Source organism: Molothrus aeneus, chromosome 2 (genome assembly GCF_037042795.1).
Source record: "Molothrus aeneus isolate 106 chromosome 2, BPBGC_Maene_1.0, whole genome shotgun sequence".
In the NCBI taxonomy this organism is placed as follows: domain Eukaryota; kingdom Metazoa; phylum Chordata; class Aves; order Passeriformes; family Icteridae; genus Molothrus; species Molothrus aeneus.
Genome location: NC_089647.1, coordinates 57,121,404 through 57,140,112, shown reverse-complemented (window position 1 = coordinate 57,140,112; position 18,709 = coordinate 57,121,404).

Below are 18,709 nucleotides of genomic sequence, written 5' to 3'. Positions count from 1 at the left end.
TGTAATTAATTTTCATGCATATTACAAACAGCAAATGCCTGTATGGGCTAACTTTAAAAGCTATTTGCTCCTTCCTTGGCTAATTACAGCACAGCAAAAACTCTCAAGCCATCATTCAGAGGGCTGAGAAAAATCAATGGCTTGACAGAAGTCATCTCCTTAGATGGGTAGAGAACAGTCTCACTTTTGAGAATATTTCAGAGCCATTTTCTAAGACACATCTAATTGAATGAAGGTGGTATCATTTATGAGCAATCTTGCCTACATATATTTTTTTGTTCACAAGGCTTAGAAAGAAGCTTCTTGTTAGTTTTCCTAACAGGCAACAAATATCCAACTGTAAAAAATACATAAGTACGTTTTCTAAAAGAAAAACATTGTCAGGTGCTGTCCAGAACTTATAAGAAGAAAGCTGACTCGCTGCAATTCACAGGTTTTGCTTGTAAGCAACTTCAAAGTTTAAAAATCTAGTTCTTGTTGCTCCTTCCAAAATTTCTGCCTGTGGCTTCAGCTAGCTTGTGGTTTCTTTACTGAAAATGTCCACTCAAATCAATGTCCACTCAAAGCACTGGGAGAGTTTAAAGTTAATGCTCCGTTTGCACACCAGTTCAGGAGCAGAGGCATAGAAATCAATCAAGCCTCAATCAAGCTCTGAAATTCATAGCAAAAGATTGTGGGTCACTTTAGGATCAGCGCTGTCCTCTGCGCTAAAGCAGAGCCCTTTGTACATGGGCATATACTGATAGGACAAGGGGGTCTAAGCTTGATTTAGACTGAAATAGGGTAGGTTTAGATTGCATGTTAAGAAGCAATTCTTCATTGAAAGGGTGGTGAGGCACTGGAACAGGTTGCCCAGAGAAGCTGTGGATGCCTTACCCCGGGAGTTGTTCAAAGCCAGATTGGATAGAGCTTGGAGCAACCTTGTCCAGTGGAAGGTGTCCTTGCCCATGGCAGATCATGTGGAACTAGATGGCCTTTAAAGTCCATTCCCATCCAAACCATTCTATGAATCTATAATCTATGATTTGTCAATTTATTTTTCAATTAATCACATGAAGAAACCTCATAAATAGAATTAATTAACCACTGTTCATTTCTCAGAGTTACATCAAGTTCAGTGATGTAAGAAGAGTGATTTAGCTTTAGATTTAAGACTATATCTGCTAATAAGCCAGAATTTGCTGCCTGAGCTGATACAGCGTAGGCTTATTCTTACCTTCAAGAAAGATACTCTTGGTCCTCTTGGCTTCCTTTGGGAGGAAAGCAGTCAAGACAGATGGGTGAAGTAGAGTTATCACCATGATTTTAAACTAACTGATTGAAGTTTCTTTTGAACCTTGCCTCCATTTTTAATCTTCTTTTATAAGTGTCTCAAAGATGGCCCAGGGTTGGCTCCAGACTAATTGCCAGAACTCAGTTTTAGATCTCAGGAATGTCAGAAGAACAATCTTTGACATGTTTCTAGACTGTCATTGGACCTTCCACCAATATTTAAGGCAGATGAACAAAAGAGCAAAACCACCAAACCTGCAATCCTGACTTTTTTAGAGAAAAAATCCACTTTAATGCCAGTTTTGACACACTAATTAAGCCACAGTAAAACCCCTTCTTAGCTTCTAAAACCTGGTTGAGCTGTGATAGAAGAAAATTACAGAAATGTATTTCCAAAGATCCTTCAACTTCTTTAAAAGATAAAAATAATGTGAATGTATGGAGTTAATTTAACCAACCCTAGGCAAATGCAATCTCTATCAGTCTTGAATGGTTAATCCATAGACAAGCCTGCTAATGAGTCTGCTATTCTGCTGAGGTTAATGAGCCCTTGAGCATCTGGTGAAAGCACAGACACTTAGCAATTAATGTCTTTTATTCAAGCCAGCTCACAGGCTAGACAGCAGCTGATTCTCCACTTTTACTATATTGTTGCCATAGTACCTTGCATGCCAGCTCTGAGCCTGCATGTGCTGGTTATGTTGGTTGAGAATGCATTCCTTCACCTGTATGCTGAGCTCAGTGATAAGGCCTTATGGACTGGATTTGAACCACAATATCTTCTTTCATGTCTCTGTGGTTTAGTGATGTATGCAAGCATGTCCACAAATCTCAGAAATGAACTCTTCCTCAGGCAAGACCAATTCAGTTCAACCATCAAAGGTCAAACAGGATAGTCAATGTAGCAATAAAATAGGCTCTAGAAAACTATTTTCTATTCCTCATTAACAATACCAAGATAGCCAAAAACATGCACACTAGAGCAGTATTCCTTCCTGGTATTCACTGTTTGCAGGACATGTTTGCTCCTGGAACACAAAGTACATACAGAAAGTGTAGGATTTTAAATTGTCTTTGTGCCACTGGAGGAAGCTGTACCTGAAAAACAATTAATATGTAATGAAAGAGTGGGGAGAAAGGAAAAATAAAATAAATACTTTTGCTCCCCCTTAATGGATGATGAAAATGAAATTCAGAAGGAAGTAAGCACATCATCCATTTTCAGCTACTTCAGCATCTAACTTGCATGCTCTGAATTGCCCCCTGGAGGATCCTACTTCTTGTCATTGGCTGTATGTGGAAATTGCCTGCCTTACTTATTACCTTTGGAATCTAAATTATAGCTAAGATAAATCACCACAGCAGCCTAAAATAAATGTTATAGAGATACACACTTCAAACAAGCCAAGGGTTCTGTTCCAGAGTGACAGCTGCTTCCCCTGGGATGAGTCTAGTGACTCTTAATCCTAGTTACTCATCCCACCCTTCTGTCAACTTATAAATGTCTCAGCTGGGACATTGCAACTGCAAATGAGGCAGCAACCGTGCTGTCATACTTCACAGGCTTGTTCAGGTAAAAGAGCTTCCCTTAATAAACTAGGCTGGCACCTGTGACAATCAAGTCTTATTTAATAATGATGTTGTGGTAGAACACATACATCAACCATTATCCTTGCCCTGGGTTCTGTTGAACCATACAGGCTGCTGGCATTCATATAACCTATCTAGGAAGGTTCATATACTCACACTTAGACTGAAAACACTAAAAAAATTTTATCACATTTAACAGCAATCTCATTTTCAATGTAACTTACACAAATATGTTTATTGGGGCACATGGATCAACCCTCTGACCCTGGACTAAGATTCAGATATGTATCACATTTCTAAGCACATCTGAAGTTAAGAGCCATCATTTAACTCCATGGTCCTATTTCAAGAATCAACTCAGTTTTCAAAAAAGCATATATAAAGTTCCTAAGTAAGTACACAATGTAAATAAAAGCTAAAAAATAGCATCATTTAGAAGAATATGCAGCAAAAATGCAGCCATGTCTTGGAGTGCTTTAAGCTATTCAAGTGGTATATAAAGACTGTCCTAACTCATCCAATAAAATAGCTTACCTGTCCCAAATAATCTATCATTTATATTATACTTCAGATATTTTTTGGGTTTTTTTTATGTTGTGAAGCTCTTGAGTTATGTCTTTCTACTGTGAAAAGCAACTCATTATAAAATGATCCAAGAAGCTACCAGGATAATGTGTGCATTTCTAAATAGGAAATCTTTATTCCTTCTTTATTTACCTTGAGGGTAGAGATCCCAAAGCCTATGCTCAAATGGTCTTCATCTAGGTTAGTTGGCCTAATAATAGCAGTTTGTTATTCATTACCCAATTTTAATTAATCTTCTTTAACTAAAATCACTATTAAACTGCTCTAAGATTTTATTTTTCATTGAAAATTGAGTTAGCTTTATCTGAAATGAACAGAAACAGGTACTAAATTAGTTCTTCAGCATTTTCTGAGAGCGAACATTTTGAGATGGGACTGATACTATATGGTATGGAATATACCATTGGGAATTCCCTTTGGAGAGTTTGAATCAACTGTCCTGGCTATGTCTGCTCCCAAATTCTTGCACACCACTTTCTTAATCACTTTAGGTATAGAGTTATAAAATAGAAAGCTTTGAGGATGTGTAAGCATTGCTCATTAATAGACAAAGCATTGCTCTATTATCAACAATAATTAATTATGGGTTTATCCACAAATCCAAAACTTGGAACCATAATGGCTCCTATGAAGAATGTTAACTGCATCCCAGCCAGGCCCCTTACAATCATGAGAAGAAATACTGAAAGGTTTTTGTACATATACAGAGACATCTATTTAATCATGTTTGTGCCCAACAGTTTCCTAAACAACCTACATTCCTCATCCCTCAAGCACAGTTATTTTCATTATTTTCTTAGTGACCTAATGCTTTTGCTCATACAGTAGCCCAGAATTCACCCAGCCATATGGGCATAAAAATCTACCTGCACTGTTACAGATGCAGACTTAAGGCCAATTTGATGCTATTTTTAAATAGCAAAAAAAAATATAAATAGGCCACCTTAAATACTTCAGGACATGTTTGACTGTAGATTTACACTTAGACATTTTTCTTTATTTACATAACAATTTCAGAATAAAGACATGGCTTGGTTTCATCTACTGTTTCATTCCTAGCAGCAATTGCACACTTTGACATGGTTTTCACTTAGATTCACTGACAAAATATAGAAGATGATTTTAAGAAGACAATTTATCTAGACACTGATTGATTTTGCCATAATTTAAAGTAATGTTTCATCTTGATGGGATTTTACTTACGCATCTCAGTTGGCAATGCTTTCTCATATACACCGAGAAAAGTACCCAGAACAGTTTTATGATAGTCTGTGGTATCTTCCCATTGCTCTTTCAGAATGATGTTCCTATTTCAGAGGCACTTAGGGGCAAAGTGTTCTGTGAAGGCTGATTTAATCCTCTGTGCTGTCTTGACAGGCCCGTACCTGGGCTGCTCTATCATTTAGAAATCTTTCAGATATGCTCTGCAGTCTTTAGGGTTCAGGAATACTCACTTGATAGTAACATTTGTTCAGCTTTGGCTGCTGGGGATAAAACTTACAGTTTCCACACTGCCGTATGTGCTAATAAACTGGCATTGTAGAATATGTGATCATTTCCATAATGGAGAGGAAGTGTTTCCCTTGTTTTCAGCTGTTAGGAGTGAGAACTGTGATAGCTCTTTGTGTCCTCATAAGTGTTTTCCTTTGCAGAGGATACAGTACCTGGAAAAGAAGAAATATTGTGAATTCCTTCAAATTAATACAAAGTATTTTTCTAGAATTAAACAATCTAATATGTTTTACTAAATCACAAACAATTTATTATCATAGCAATGGCTGATTTTTAGCAATCTTATCCTTGGGACAACAACATCACACTCACAATAGGTAAATCTTAGATGTTTCTACTCTACCAAAACAAAGCCATTTATTATATTAACAGATAAGTATACCTACATTTCTTTATGCTGGTTTTGCAGGAGATATGCTAAAATTACACTAGGATACTAGATATTATGCTAGAATCCTAGAAGACCTCAATGCAGTGAGCTGTAATAAACATATACCTATGTAATACAGGTGTTCCAACACTCAGCAGTTCAATTGTTCATGTATGTCATTCCTTTTTTTGCAGTGCACACACATATGACACGCACTTTGCAACACACATGGACAGACATGGACCAAACATTTCAGGAGCACCTGGTGACTTTAATATTTGCATTTTCTGCTACTCAGGTTCAAGAAGTATTAATGAAACAATGCTCATTCTCAAGCCTCTCTGTGGTGTGCCAAAATGAGCACCCAAAACCAGTCATATTGGGGTTTTATCCTGTGTGTGTAAAATCACTGAGATGTTACACTGGTGAGTCAGGGACACTGGTGACATGGGGTCAGACATCTCCACTTTTCAATCTGCCCCTGCCTTTCCTCATCCATTGCCTTTGTAAAGGAGAATTATAAGGTTTGTTTCAGTTGATTGCCTCCATTTATGTCTTGCACTCCAAAACTGAGATGTTAAATTTTTTATTTTCCAACCTAATTTTCTATAATCTCTGACGGTGGCTTCTTTAGCCTTCCTCCACTGATAACAGAATGACTGTCATTAAATTCACTGTCTCCTCTCCTGCTGTCCTTCATGCTCAATTGATCTGGACCTGAATGGGCACTAAAAACAAAGGGAAACTATTAAAATTTTCTTTTCCAGGCACCACAAGAAAATGAAGTACAGTAGTTTCAACTATTAATTTGGCAAAATAGACAAATTTACCTTAAACTGTATGTAGAAGTTTTCTCTCCTAAAGGAAAAAATATCTTCACTTATTTCTTTGCATAGATTTAAATATCAATGTGTCACAAATATGTTTCAGATTAAAAACTACTGAAGTGCAAGAGCTAAAGGAAAGTTCAATAGTAATGTAAGTGCAGAACAAACTTCTGCATAATACTTAGCGGTAGTATAACCTGCATATTTACATTATGGACAAATCTGCTTTTCTCTCTTTAAGTTAAGCTGCAGGACATAGGAATCAGTCATTTGGGCACTGGGTAGCCCAGTCTCTGGAGATCTTCTTGGAGTTGGAAACATTCAAGTCAAGCATCAGGGAGAGGAGCAACACATCTTCCATGGAAAAAGAAAAAATAAGAACTGCAGAGAAACTTTAGCCTACTCTGATTCAGAGAGGACTTTTCTGCTTGTACACAAATGGCCAATGGGACTGAAGACATTAAGACATTGGTTACAGCTAAAAAGTGGCAGAAACTCAGTTTCATGAAGTGATGCCAAAGGGAGATGTGTAGCCCCTCTGCATTTGTCTGGCTGTTTCTGAGTTTGTGCCATTTTGTGCAGTAGTGCACTTACTGGGAAGCAATTACTCTGCTCCATTTGTTGGCCTCTGGTCCTAGCAACAGCGGCAAAATTATCTTTGAACAAGGTCTTTTTATAGGAATCATGAATATTTCTTTATCCTATAATCTCTGTACAGAAAAATCTCCCATCTGTGAATGATTTGATTTACCAATATGTCTTTTTTACTTGATAAAGCAGGAGGTTCCTTTTAGCCCACCAGGGCTGACAACTGCTGTAGCATTTCAAGATATGCTTTTGACAACAATGTTCTAGCAATTAAGGGCCAACAGTGCATGACTTATTCTTACTTTTTCATAATCAAGCCTGAGGTGGCAATGTTTTCTGTTAGTTTTTTGGGGACATGTTTCTCCCTGGATTCACACTTGCTCTGGGCTTCATGGCCCTGCAGGCTGACTGACATGGGTGCGTGGTTGTCCTGTTATTTTCTTGTGTGTGCTGTAACCAGCCACTTCCAAACAAAGCAGACCGTGCTAATGAAGGACATCTGCAGTTCATAAAAAGACATTTTCTGAGGCAAGATCAATGCTACACCCGTGAAGTGACAGGCAGGTTAGAGCAGACACTGTAGATGTGTCCCCTGGGGCATCAAGCATTGATCTGATGTGGATCACACACTCTACAGCTTAATCACAGAATCATGGAATAGTATGGGTCAGAAGGGACCTTTAAATGTCATCTAGTGACATCCCCCTGCAATGATAAGGGACATCTTCCAGTAAATCAGGTGAGCCCCATCCAACCTGACCTTGCATGTATCCAGGAATGAGACAGCCACTGCCTCTTTGGGTTACCTGTGCCAATGTTTCACCACCCTAAATGTAAAAAGCATCTTCCTTATACCTAGTCTGAATTAACACTCCTTTAGTTTAAAACCCTTTCCCTTTATCCTATCACTTATTCCTTGTAAAAAGTCCCTCTCTGGCTCTCTTGTAGCCGTCTTCAGGTACTGGGAAGCTGCTATAAGTCCTCCCCAGATCCTTCTCTTCTGCAGGCTGAACAGCCTCGACTGTCTCAACCTGCCTTCATAGAGGGGATGGTCCAGCCTGCTCGTCATCTTCGTGGCCCTCCTATGGATTTGCCCCAACAGGTCCGTGTCTTTCCAGTGGTCAGTACTCAGCAGGCCTGCTTTGGTGCCCGGGCTGGATGTGCCCATCAGAGTGCTCAGAGTCCGGGAGAAGACATCGGTCTGTACCCGATGTGTCCCCAGGCCGGGTGGGGCGGGAGCTCCCAAGGCACACACCCCGCGTCCCCCCATCCCAGGCTGCTGTCCCGCCCGTCACACGCAGGCCCAGACAAAGGGCTCGTTTTTAGGACGAATCAGCTCCTGTAGGAACCTAGAATTCCCCGCTTGAACTACAGAGGGAGCCCGGGGCTCTGCTTTGGAGAGCAGGAGAGTCGGCCGGGGCTCGGTGCCGTCCCCGCCGCGGGACCGCCGGCGCTCGGAGCCGCCTCCAGGGGCGACCCCAGGGAGCTTTCCTCTCCTCCATGTCAAAAAATAATGGGGCAACACCCTGCCACGGGGCAGAGAGAGCTGCGAATATGCAGCGTTGTACACCGCGGGTTTGGTTGCCCTCCCGAGTCCCGGTCTCGTTCTGCACATTGCACATTCTCCAGCTCTTATCATTGACCTGTCATTAGCGTGGTTCGCGAGCAAATGAAACGCGGAGGGCTGCTTCGAGCTCCCAGAATGTTACGCAGTGAGAGGTGAGATGGTTGGTCTTAATGGAAGCATAAACTTCTGCAATACCGTGGAAACTTCTGCTCCTTTGTTTTCCCTGTGAGGTAAACAATTTCTGTTTGATTTTATCCCTGGTGCAGATTCCTGTAAAACCTGGATAGAATTTGCATTGCTCATCTGTCTGCACATTTTGTAGCTTTTACGGCAGTATGTTATCATGTGCCATGGCATCAAGATTTAAACACTGGGAATGGAAACCAAAAGAAGAAAGAGATATGTGTGAGAAATAAATATGAGGGATAGAGTTTGTGGAGCTTTGTCTTAATTTTATAATCATTCCTTGAAACAGAACCAGGGTTAATAATCTAAACCAAAAGCATACAAATGAGGTATGTCTCAGTGTCATATTATCTCATATTCTTATTAAAATCTTCGATATTACATTCTTTTGTGATTAGGACCAGAGGGTTCAGCCTGCTAAAAAAGAAAGATATCAGTAAAAGTACTCATCTCCTTAATAAAGCGTATTCCAAAAAGATAATTCAGGTTCACACAGAGCTAAATATGCCTTATATTCAGTACCGTCATGGCAAGTTAAAATATAGTTGAGATTACTAAAGCGCAGCAGAGTAGGAACAAATCATCTTTATCAATTCAAAGCCATCTTTTCTTTAACTTGGTGGAAATTAAGGAAGAATCAGAATTAATTGTATCTGGACCAGATGCAGAAGACGATTTCTTGAATTACATCACCTCCATCTTATCTCTAATCTTTTAAGCCTTTTTTACCCAAAGGGCCTTTTCAGACATGCTAAACTGGTGGTATTATAAGGCTGCAGCAGGACAGTATTGCTACTCTAATGATTTATAACCAAATACTTTACTTATTAGCAAAGGCTAATACTGGATCCATCAGTCCAGACGCAAGTAAATTAGCCATTAACTTTCTGACACCTAGCATAAAACAAACAGTTAAGTCCAGCCATCCAAGCAATTAATTTAGGTTCTCTTTGTGGACACCATGGGGGTTTTAAAGTGGAATGAAACTACTTGTGTATCTCTGTTGACTAATTTATATTAAATGCCCATTATTTAGAATATTGAAGCTAGGAAAAAATTAACTCTCCTCTCTTAGCTTTAGTAGGACCCACACAGGTAGATAAGTGTCTACTCCTAGAGGTTTCAGTGGAAGATACTTCAAGGTCTATGCCTAGGCAGCTTCTACACAACACTTTTCAGCCTTTATATTATAAATTATTTCACAGAGAAAAACATCAATTTGTTACTAAATTTTATATTGGGAAACTAAGGTACAAATTAAAACTCATTCTGTAAAATCCTGTGAATATTAGATTGAAGATTCCTGTGAAGGGAAATTATTTGGTCATTCTCCTTTCCAAAACTCAAGAGCATCCAGGGAAATTGGCATGCAAGAGATCCAAAACGGGAGTGGGAGCTGCACCCTGGCAAGTGAATCACTGCCAGGGTGCAGCCAGGACTGCTTCCCAGCAGGAGGGAGGCTAATAGCAAGACAGGCAGAGGCAGTGTCCTCACAGGCAGGAACACTGTCCCTTCCCTTGGTACCCAAGCAGAGCAGCTCTGGGGAAGCCAGGGCCATCTCAGAGCCCAGTGACTACCAGACAGGCTTGCAGAAATGAGGCAAATCTGAGGATATTCAAGGCAGCAAGCCAGGGCCAGTGAAGAAGGTCTGATGATGCACTGAAAAATATTCCTTTGCACCATACATAAGTGAACTGAGGACCTGTCCCTGTCACTTTGTAGCACAGATGCTGAAAGTTTAGTGAGCTTAAAAAACTGACAGGCAAAATTAATGAGGTAAAAAAAAGAAACTATCAAGAGCTGTTAAATTCAGCACTCTCATCTTTAGTGGAGAAAGTCTTGGTACTTTGATGCATTGGAGTCTTATTGGAGTGGATTTATTCAGGAATATCAGTTACACATTGATCCCAATCCTAACCTTCTCTAGGCTCCTGCCATCAGAACACCACTGAATAACACCACTGGTTTGGCCATGCAGGCAGAGCTGTGGCACAGTACATGGGGTGTGTGCCCTTGGCACAGCTCAGAGGTGACAACCAACACCTCCTCCCTCACCTGGCTGGCAGCTCATGGTCCATTGTAACTCAACTCCTTCATTGTCATAGGGAGAGATGCTTCAGTTATACCTACTCTAGAACCAGGCTTCATATTCTGTGTTTGGAGGATTTACATCTATTCTAACTATTGGTTTTTTTTTTTCTTCTTTTTAAGGCTGTTTTGCCTGCTGGGGTGATGACAAATGCACAGCAAAACTGAAATGTTGATATATCTACATTAAGAAAATGTATGTATCTCTTTTTTTACCTAATTAAAACAATTCTTTTTATAGTTATGATTCCATAATACTGCCTGCCTATGAAAATACATATAAACTTACCATGATTTTAGTCTTTATGCTTTTATTTGGTCTATACTCCTTTTTTTTGTTTTTTGAGGGGAACACAACAGCATTCTTTTAGCCCTTCCCAGTTCCCTGCAAATCCATTTGCCAGATACCACTACATCTGAAAGTCAAGAAGAAATCCAAAAACATTTTACAATAAATAGGGACTGGAAGTACAGTTTGGAAACAGGGGAAAGGCTGCAGTGCCAATTGCTTCACTACTTTACTGGTGGCTCCATATTCTTCTGGATTTTTGCCATCTAGAAAGAGAAAAATCAGGTTGGATTTTTTCATAGCTTTCTGGTCAAAGGAGATTATGTATTTGTAAAGAGAGATTCTTGAAAGTGTAAATGGATATTCTGCTCCACTTTCAACCCAACTAATTTCAAAAAACGTCAAACCTGTCTTCATCAAGAAAGGCATTGTTTACAGAAATATCATAGATTTAATTGTTTTATATATAGTTTCTTTTTGAAACCAGAGGAAGAGATCCTAAAAGATACTCTAAATGCTCTCATCTATTTTGTTGCCAAGGCAAGTTTACTTCTGCCACATATTTGCTAGTGCAGTACTCAAATAACAGTGCTTGGAGCTGCTTCTGTCACAACCATGAAGCATCACTCACTCTTTCAGCAGTGACACCTTCTGCTCTCTATAGCCTAGAACAAGATTCTTCCAGGGTTCCCAGTAGATAGTTCAACCAAGTAAATTCAAAACAACAAGTATTTCTCTGCAATCCACACAGCTGCTTCTTGTCTTTTTTTGCTCATTTTATTTTTCTTTTTTGGTATAGCTCCAGTCAGGACCAAAACTAGGGATTTCCACAAATTGTGCAGGACTGGACTTTAGGAGGTCCTCAAAAGACTACATCTAGGAGTGCTGCAGGTCACAAGAGAAAATGCAATGCCAATAAAATCCTTCACCTGGAAAGAGATCAAATACAACACGGATCAGAGAACTACTTCAGTGCTATCCCAAAATTACTTTTGCATGTAGCAATGAGAGCATGAATTTTTAGGAAAAAAAACCTGGAGGAGGTACATGTTTCATCAATAAACTTATTAAGTTAATCATTTTCATACAGGAAACTGGTATTGGTTGCCTGTGTGTCTTCGAATGCTTGTTCGTTTATTTAAAAATGTTTGTGAGTCCTGAACTTCACATTATTCTTGTTTCTCATTATCAGTTAATTGCCATCATTAATCATTGTTTTCTTGATTAAAAAGTAACAGTCAGTTCAATACCATGTGATATGGATGACTAATCACAACTCAGGAGTAATAAAGAGTTGAAATAAGTGTTCACGAACAAGTTGTCATCTGTAATTTGTCCACATAAACTAGTTGGCAAATACTTATGTGCAATGAATACTTCTATACAAATTAAGATGAGCTTGAATATGATTTATAAACAGGGAAAAATAGTTGAATTCATTTCATATTTCATTTGCAATAAATAATGTGGACAAATACAGTTATCAGAGGGGGGAGCAGAAGGCCTTTATGGAAAGTATCTACAATGCAAATGAGTTGAAAATCACTTTTGTTATTGCCTTATGCTATCAAATTTTTAAAGTGCTAGGTGCTGATGGAATTTAGCAATGCTGTTCCATAACCCCAATAGTACTTCCTCTTCAGAAATTTTGATAGATTTTTTTTTCCTCTCCTAATTATTTAATTTCTCTTTTTGCCGCTTGATCTTTCTCTTGTGGTCAGAGGGTGATAGATGGACTCCTCCATGCAGACTGCACTGCCTATTGCTTCAGTAGACTTGTTTCCACCAGTATTAAATACTCTTTGAGCAGGATTCAGTTATCTATATTAAGGCATCATCTGTAGCAATCTGAGATTCTTAGATGGGTGCAGCAGATGAGACAGAGCCTGTGGAGAGCCCATTGCCTGGTGGAGAGGAGCTGAAGACCGGTCAAAATACCTTAGGCTTCTCAAGTGGTAGTAGGAACCTGCACAGGGGCAGCTGATTGGAAGAAGAAACCTTCCTTACCTTTAATGAATCTCAGGAAACCTCACCTGCATGTGGAAGGCATACTTACAAACCTAATCTTAAATGGCCTAATTTGGATCAGTACCCAGTTTCCAGAATAAGGTGACATGAATCTCATTCAGAGAGACTCCTACCCCCATGCCATAGCTTTGCATTTTTTAAGTGCCAGCTAAAAAAGCATTCTATCTCTGTATTTTCAAGTATTTTCAAAATTATGTGGGTTTTTTGCATTCATTTGCACCTAAGTTAAGCATCTAAATTCATTGATTACACAGGTTTTTTACTTTTCCCCAAATGGATCACTCCTTTTTCCATTTTATGTTTTTCTTGACTATATGCCAGCATTCTGAGAGTCATTTTTTTTCCTCTATCCACATGCAGACTGAGCCCATTTCCCTTCCCACCCTGGCATAACAAGGTACTGTGGAAACAAGCTGTCTATGTGATCTCTTAGAAAACGAATTAAGCTATTAGATAAGAGCATGGATAATGATGTACCACATGATACACAGTGCACACCTCTGAATTAGAAAAGGACTCCCCAAAAGTTTCCACAACATAATTGGGCAAAAGAAAGAACTTTTGCTTGTATGGATCCTTACAACAGCCAAGTCAAGAAGTCACCTGAGTATTTTGATTTTAAAAAAGAGAGCGATCTAATCCAGCTAACTTGGACACCTTACTTGTACCACATTTAAATTGCCAGGTAAATAAGTTTTTCTGTAAGAAGTTTTTGTATTCACTAGAGAGAGGTAGATGCCGGTTAAGACCTCTTGAGGAGGAAAACTGCTTTCCCAAGAGCAGGCAACTTGGTTTGCTGTAACTGTTCTGCCCCCAAAACCTTCAGACTCATGTACCTCTGCTCATCTACCACGCTTCAGAGACCTACAGTAGCATGAATGGGATAATCACCCAAAGAGTCCCTGTCAATCAGAGCCTGAAACAGGCAAGCTGTGTCCCACCTTTCAGATATGTTCAACAATGCCTATTCTTGTATAGAGAGGCTGTTACCATCTAGGTAGCTAGTGATAAATTTCTCTTAAGACACTGGTTCCATTTTTATCACCATGGAAGCAGCAGATAGATTCTGACAGCAGAAGTTACCAGGTTTGTGATATTCTTTTTCCTTTTGAGCACAAGCCCATTTGCTTTGATACATTTCCATTGCAAAAGTGAAAAAGTGATGTGATATCTTGACATTCAGGCATTTTAAAACAACATCCTTCCTCTGACATGTTCTGTTCTATAAAGTTGAAACTATTATCAAAAAAAAATTATTTTCCAGCATAAGTTTTAAGAGAAGAAAAGTATGTGAGTGAGTGTGGGCACAAGTGAGAACCTGTGAGTGTGTATGTGTAATTTTTCTAGTTAAAGATATCCTATTCAAAGCTACATACAGTAATTAGTAATACTATCCAAAGTATAAATCAGGAGATACAAATAGAAAGAAAACATCTTGCCCTCTTTGAATAGTTGCTACAGCAGATCTTTTTGTTGGCCTACAAATTACTCTAGTGTTTCTAAGGGAATGAAATACATCATCTTTTAGTATTAGCTATTATTGCTACATGCCTGAAGGGATGGAGTAGTGTGTTTCTATTTCAATTACTCAAGCTACTTTACTGGATATGGATTGAGCTGATTTGACCCTATAAGAACAAATGCTGTTATTACATTTAATGATTAAAATCCTGCTTGTACTCAGCTAAAATATAAATCAGCAGTTTGGAAGAACAGGCTTCAAGCTAAATAAAATTGCTTTGGGAGACCAAATAATTCAGAGAATTACCAATGGGCTATTCAAGCTTTCACCTCTATAGCAGGTCACTAATTGGATTTAGACCAGTTTCATAGCAGTGATGTGAATTTGGAACCAAAATTATTATGTCTGCTGTGCAGCCTTCAGTGCCTAGTAGTCTCCATCAAATTCCTGAAAAGTAACTATATCAGGATGGGCAAGACAGAAAATTACTCACCCAGCCATATTAGGTAGATGTGTCATATTTTGGAGTTGCCTACTTCTCTCCATTAAACAGAGGAAGTGCCAAGATTACTAGCCCAGAACTAGACCATTTGTTTCTAGATATCTGCAATTAGAGAAAGGTATAGAGTAGCTAGTTGATGAGGGAAATTCTGTCATATGCAGAAGTTTGATAAATGCTTTTTTCCTAAATTTCTAGACCTCAAAATTCAGAAATTCTTTTCATAAGAAGAAAAAAAAATTAAAAAGTCTCTATAAGAACAAAAGAAATACTGATATCCTCCTTGTCTCACCATGAAATACTGGATACTAGTAGGACGCTAACAATTTCAGACATAGCCTTTGGTTTTCATTTTACTTTCAGGCTAAATTTCAAAAATCCACAGTGATTCAGGATAGAGATGAGGGCAGAATATGCCCCTTCAATATATGGAACACATTTACAGCAGGAGGTGGGTTGGTCCATAATACTAAGAATTTATTACTTCTTTATCTATTCTATCAGCTGATATGTCCTACTTTCCTCCTTCAATTTAGTACAGACTCATGAGTCAGGAAGGGCCCTGCAGGACTATTTTATCCCAGGGGAATGCCAGGATCTCATATCATATCTCTTCAAGCTCCTTTTGATTATAATTGCTTTGTGATTTCATGCAAAAGTTCAGCTCTAGTCTGCATTGTTCATCATGCGAAGCTTTACTGGAACTAGCCAGCTGGTTTGCTGTGGGGCTTGGTGGGTTTTGTTCAGCTAGTGGTAGCTTTGCTTGAAAGCCTACATCTTGGACACACTTTGGTGCTGGGGCAAAGGGGCTCACTGAGTATTCTGAACTCTCAGAAGGAGGTGTGAAGGGGGCAAATATCCATTAAATGGCTCTTGGCTGGGACACATTTGGTCAGTGTCTCGTTTCTTCTCCACTGTCTGAGTCTGCAACTTCTCCCTGGCAGTTGGTGTGTGAGAATTATTTCTGAGCTTCTAGACAGGGACAAAGCATTTGAACTGTTCTGAGGCCACGTCTTTTCTCCAAAACACTTCTAAACAAGGGTTCCAGAAGTCTCTGTTGTTAGTGTTGAAGAGGAAATCTCTTAGAATTCAGTTTGCTCTGCATTCACAGAGGAGTTTTTCAGTTTTCTTCCCAACCAAAGCAGTTTAAAGGAACAAAACAAAAAAAATACATTGCACAGTACAAGCAAGCACACATGAACCTTCTCAAAACTCAGTACCTGCATTGTAGGTAGACATTCACTGCTGATTGAAGAGGTCCAGCTATAGGCAGCATCCTATTCTAAATAAAAACAGCATGACAATGCAGCTCTGAACAAACATGCCAAACATTCCTCAGGACTTCTGACAGCAGGCAGCCAATTACTTTGAAAAGAATGGGTTCTGTCTCATGACTGCAGCAGCAACACAAATGTATCTCCCTTGATCCCAACATCAAGGTAGAGCTTTGCATTTCCAATATTTGAATTCAATACAAAGCAAAGGTTTCAATGTTATTTGTTATTTTTTTATGGTGAGTGGCAGCTTGTTGGATTTTTCTGCAATCAAATGTAATAGCGGCAGGGTTAAAAGAGGTATATAAATAATAGATGGCTTCTCTCACCTAAAGAGGGATCTGCCAATTCTTGCCCTCCTTTTAATTTTGGGAAGGGAATATAATTTAAAAGATGACATATTTTTTCCCATCAAGTCAGAGAAGAAGGAAGCCTCCAGAAGAACAATGGTTTATGCCATAGCATGACTATCTGACAGGCTTGAAAAGTGACTGTAAAGTTGCCAACACAACAAGCCTTTTATCTTTGATGATAGTATTTGAAGCTTGTGAATTGCATCCAAGGAATAGGAGGAGATATGTGATGTCCTCCCACCTCTTTTCCTACTGTTTTAATTATCATTATTTTTAAAAAATATATAAATATTCACAAAACAGACATCCTTTTTTTTTTTTTAATTCCTCTAAATGAGTTACAGGAATATCATCACTACACTGCTAAACTTGGCTTTATTCCTAGCATAAAAATACATGACTCTTTTAAAATTTCTTTGCCTTTATGCCTATTTTCTGAGTAAATGATAGCCCTAGATGCAAATAAATTTCTTTGGACATTTACTCACAGGGCCATGCAGTTTCAGGGGAAAGCTTGCCCCACGTACTAGTACATCCAAGGTCTTCTTTCCATGTGAGTGGCCACCACAGATCTTTCCTGAACAGGCTGTAGCCTTCAGCACTCAAAGGGACACACCCAAGCCCCAATTACAGCACAGTTGTGTATTACAGTGAGTGGAATGTGGTTAATTAAAAGTTTTCCCCTGCTCCTGTGAGAGCATGGAGCCCCATGTGGGCAGCCCACATCCCTCATGGGGCGAGGCCAGGCTGTGACATTCACCTGGGTGCCTCGCTCCCTTCAGAGGCAGCAGAGCTTCCCTTTGAGTACAGCCAGGTGGCTTGGCTGCCACCTGCAGCCTGCCAGGACAAAGGGGACAGTGCACCTGAAATGTGGTCCCTTGCTAAGACAAGAGCACTCTGACAACTCCCAGCGTCACAGACATAGAAAACCTGATCCTGTCTTAAGCTTTGGATTTGCCTTGAGGAGAAGGCCTCCACAACAGCTCTCCTCCACATATCTTATCCTGGAAATGGTGAAGCTGAGTTCAGTGTCTTCCTCAGACTAACAAGGTTTGAATTTATACCTCCCAGAAGTACTGGAGGGTACATGAATCTGCAGGCTCACCTGGGTAGAAAGATGCTTCCACATCTGTTCAAGCTGCATTTTTGTGCAGCCAGGCATGCAGAATTCATGGCACTCAAAGGAAGAACAGCAGAAGAGCCCAATTCTGTACCTGGGAATAAAAACAACTGTGTATCCAGATGTGTTTACAGGATGCTGTGCTCTCATTCTCCCCTACATTGGCACTGAAGGGAAAAAGTCATCCAGGAAAAAGAAAGAGGCTTTTTCATCCCCTGGTGAGGCACCTAATATCTAAGCTGGATATATGCTCTGTCTCACCCCTTCTGACTCTCTAAATTTTTCACACCTGCTTTAGAAAGGAAGGATGTAGGGGATCTTCTTAAGATTATACCTGATTTATAGCAAGGATATCCTTCTCAGCTTTACAATCTCTCATCTTACTCTGAACAATGTGAACATTAATTTAAAACCTTGGTCTTCTACTTCCTGACCATATGCCCCACATTTGGTGGAATTAATCATCATTTGTACAATAAATTCCTCAAGTTCTTAACTGAGGTGAGTGTCACCCAAACAACCTAATCTTGGACTCAGCAAACTTAGTAATTAGATCTTTTGAGAGAGGATATACATATTTCCACAACTGCTCTAAGCCAATATAAAGTGTTATTCTCCCAAAAGAGAGTGTGTGCTCTCAGCCTGTGCTCCACATGTCTGCTTTTCAGCATGCAGGTGGCCAGATGGTTGTCATCTTGCTGATCTAGTTGACCTTGTGCAGCCACAGAAGTGCCTGTGCTCACACTGACATTTCATGGGTCCATGTGCCTATGATAGAAGGGGGAGCAAGTAGGAACAGGCTTCCCTTTGTGGCACACAGACTGGCTTAAACTGCCTGTGTCCCATCATTTAATAAAAACAAGAAATTATAACCACCAGACCTCCATCATAAGAAGCAGGCACCAAGGGAGTCTCCTCCAAAATATCAGTGACATTCTGGGACATAAGCAGGAACTTTTCAATCAAGTCCAAGCAGCTTAGAAGGAGTTTTCTGTGATCACTGTCCTCTATTTGGCCTTCCTACATGATATTTTAAGTGCCTGGAGATGTTATCTTGAATTTGAATCCTCTGTGGAATAAGAAGAGTTAAAATGTGATT